Here is a 4,289-nt window from a genome sequence, read left to right on the forward strand (position 1 = left end):
AATAAAAAACCGCACCAAATTTTTCCAGTTGAAAACCCTCAGTTGTTGTGAACTTGTGGAAGTATGTTGAGTTTCACACATATCGTACTATACATCTGATGAAATTTCTACGTTTAATTCTTTTTCCCACCTTAATTTTAGATACAATGTTGAGTTGCCCATACATTCCATAATACTGTCATAAAACATGGAGATTACTTTTAAACTTTTACTATTTGGTTTATATGAATTGATCATATTCTTTATAACTGGGTTTATTTCGTGAGAAATTTCCATCTTAATTTCTTTATTATAATAATCTCTAAATTGTATATACCTAATTGTATATACCTACCAAATTTTTTGTAATGATTACCCCTAAATATTTTATTTCTTCCATATCCCATCTTAAATCATGCCTATGTTTTATTTCTTCTGAAGGTTTGTAATTAAATGACAAAAGTTGTGTCTTTGTAATATTTAGGCTGCATCCGAATACTCGTACTTGCATACTATATAGTATGCATTTTGTAGTATGCGAAAAATCTAGCACGTCCGAATACTCGGTATGCATTCTGTAGTACGGAAGTCGCTTCCGAATGCATACTACCGCCAAAGTTAACCACGGACCACACTACGCTATCCCACAATGCAACCGGAGTCTGGTAACAAACGAAGAAGAGATGGCTGACCCGACACCACCAACAGCGGCTTTTTATTTGTGTGTGTGTGTGTGTGTGTGTGTGTGTGTGTGTGTGTGTGTGTGTGTGTGTGTGTGTGTGTGTGTGTGTGTGTGTGTGTGTGTGTGTGTGTGTGTGTGTGTGTGTGTGTGTGTGTGTGTGTGTGTGTGTTCAATAAAAAAGGAAAAATTAACTTCAATCGTCTTTTTCACGGAGTAACAAATAACTGTAAATGTATTATTATTATTCCAAAAAAATGACTTACCAAATGTCCACATATATACAACATAACCTGCCGGTAAGTCGCTCTACGAGATGACCGACGACGACGCCTTCTAGCAGAGATATCCATTTCAAGAGCCATTCGCGTAGAAAGAGACATTTTTATTTAATAGCAACGATAACTAGAACTGTAAGCAGTTATGCAGGGGTCCAAGAAGTGTGCATTTCGCCGGCACAACGCAACAAGAAATGTGCGTTTCGCCGGCACAGCGCGAAGCATGTGTTCAAAACGCTACCCTGAACCTGTGGATACAAAGGATTTGACTGTGGTAGGAGTAGCGAGAAGTCAGAGTAGCGTTTTCGCGGCGAAATTTTGTAGAAGATATACAATTTCCTCGTTTATTGCGCCCCCTAATGGCGAAATTTTCCGAAATTTTTATCGAACGACATTAAGATTAGCACCAACATGCACCAATTTTGGATTAGCACCAAAATTTGGACTCGATCCGATGTCTAATTTTGGATTTCTTTGGATTTTTGATATTCCACGTCTAATTTAGCTAATAAACCAATATTCAAAACGCTACCGTTTCGTCGTGGAAGGTCGGATCAAAAAAGTGTTCCATGCATTCTTTGCGTGTGCGTCTGAAGATGTCGTGTGCAAGGACCTGATAGACCCGGAGAATACGACGGGGGAGGATCGGCTGTGGCGACCCATTGCCTAATGCTGAGGTGTTGACACTGTAACCGTGGAGCCTTCCCTTCTTGAAGGTTGGACGCAGATGTGAAGAAGAACGACCCCAAGAGGCATACAGGCCCGGGCGCCACGCACAGACCCAGCATCTTCCCCGGAGGAGCAGCAGTAATGATGGCCTTACAAAGGTCTGGAACACCCCACAAGAAAGAATTGACAAACACTCATGGCAACATTGCGGCTGATGCAGCTGCTAAAAAAGCTGCCCTTCTACCTACCATCCAATGATCCCTGATTGTAGCGGAAGAAAACCGACCCCCAGCAACCAAGGCAAATCTCGCTCTCATGCAAGCTAAGCCCTAAAAGTACGAGGCAAAACAGTGTGGTTACACCGAACCCACCACACCGGTCCCAGACAGATATCAAGCAACACCTCCAGGAAATTGCAGCCTCTGAAGACCCTCCTCCCACCAACGTTTCACTGACCCTGGTCTCCGATCCAGAGTCACCCCGTTAACACCATCAAAGCTAGCAGACTATAACACATATATAACCAACAATGACCTTGAATCCCTATTATTTTCTTCGTAAGACTTGCTGATGCAATTCAGATGTCATTTATATTCCCCCAAACCTGATGCTGTGCCAATTTTGTATGAAAACTCACAGGACTGTGACCTTGAGGACGACGTGGACACAGCGAATCCCTCCTATCAGAGCCACCAAGTCAAGTCCATGGAGCGCGGGGGGTTCAACTATAGGGTGTGCTCAGTCTTGGTCATGGTGAAGCAAAGAGAACTCCATGGCCATTTAGAGGAGCTGATCCAGCTACCAGGATGACAGCCACCAATCAAATAATCAATATTTGTCAAATGTCTTTTTGTCTTTCTTTTTTTTTTACATGAAATTCTGTCATTGTCATTTGCCGTCCTATAGCAATTTATATGCATTTTGTTTACATTACATTATGTGAGTCTTTCAGCCTCAAAGGGGCGAATGATGTAAATTATGTCTATGCTATTTCTGATGACATGTTTCAAGCCAACAACAGTTATGAATTGTTTCTTCACCACATAATGGACAACACCATGTAAGGTTTTTATGATTTAGTAGATAAGTTAAAGACTACAAACATGGCCAGTTTGCCATTTCCGCTAAAACCAAGACAGACAAAAGGTTTACCTGGGTAAACTAGAACATGTAGGCGTGGCTTATTTACCATTCTGTCCACTCCCAAAATATAAACAGTTTGTTTAACTGTGTTCGGGAGATGCTTCATGAACCACCTCCAGAACGCAGTCTCTGTTAGAATAAACCACGTGTTTATGTGGGTCATATCTAGCCCAAGACGACCATTAAACAAAGGATCTAAATCAGTTTTGAAAGGTGCTATACAGTAAATAAAACTTTACTTACAAATTGAATAGAATATTTCGAAGGGTTTATTTTCTAAGAAACATTTTTGTTTAGATGTTTAATGATGGGGTTAGAGGTAGAATATCCTATGACCCATGTCTTTGGTCTCTGTGCCAGTACTTCATCAGCATTCATCTGTGAATATGCTCTTTGAATGCCGAAGGGCTAGATGGCATTGTAGAGTCGTTTTTCAAGCACAGAAGTAATATTGGAAGTTTTGTGTGACAGTCAATGACAATATAGTAAATAATTACATAACATAATAACATTCCAACTCGTTCTCTATTAGAACCAATGATGAACGTAGACGGTGGCGGACAATGGTTTTACAATTGTGAACATCCTCCGCTTGTCCCTCTTTTATCTGATCCATCTGTTTACTGACGGCGAGAATGAACCAGAAACATGGCACAATTGAGAGGGCCAGCACGTGTCTTGTGTTGCTCCTATATGAGTTTAAAGGGCACCTATTTTACAGCCAGGTTTGACTGTGATTAATTACCAGCCGTTGCAAAATCTGCCCTGCCCTGTCACTTGTTGTCATCACAAGTGGGAGTGTCTACATACATGTTAAGGCTTTGACCACGAACTTCGTAATACGAATATAATTCAAATATAAAAAGAAATATTCTAAATAATATTAGGCAGCCCTTAATATTCAAACCTGTTACGGGCATTATTTTTTGTAAATGTCTTATTTGAAGGTTGTTTACAATTCAGATTCCGCGGCTTTTTCAGGCCCGGTGATGTTGTGTTGTGAGCTCATTAGCAAGGCTATCATTGGTCATCTGGGTTTGCGCAATTTTTTTGCCAATTTTGCATAACAATGGCCGCGTCAACATCGACAACAGCCCCCGAGAAGGAGATCGACATTTACACTCCTGACAATTTGAAAAGCAACGTGTGGCGCTACTATGGGTTCGCAAATACACAGGGGAAAATAACAATGAAGGATAAAGTAATATGTAGGACCAAACTCTCATACCACGGCTGGAGGTGGAGGGGGTGAAGGTGAAGGGATTCGGGCCAAGACAGGCCAGAATCGACACCGTGCTGTCACCTTCACGAGGCCTTCCCTATGTCTGTTAAAGTAAACAACAGATTTGCTGACAAGGTTCATTTGCGTAGATATGAGGCCCATTAACGCGATATATGGGTGCGGGTTTCAATTTTTGATCCACGAGCTAGAGCCAAGATTCAAGATCCCCTGCTTCCGGACCATCAGTTGTGTAATAACGAAGCTGTACGAAACAACCAAAGATGGCATTAGGGGAATGCTGCGTGGAGAAAAACTCGGA

This window comes from Gadus chalcogrammus, chromosome 8 (assembly GCF_026213295.1).
Source record: "Gadus chalcogrammus isolate NIFS_2021 chromosome 8, NIFS_Gcha_1.0, whole genome shotgun sequence".
In the NCBI taxonomy this organism is placed as follows: domain Eukaryota; kingdom Metazoa; phylum Chordata; class Actinopteri; order Gadiformes; family Gadidae; genus Gadus; species Gadus chalcogrammus.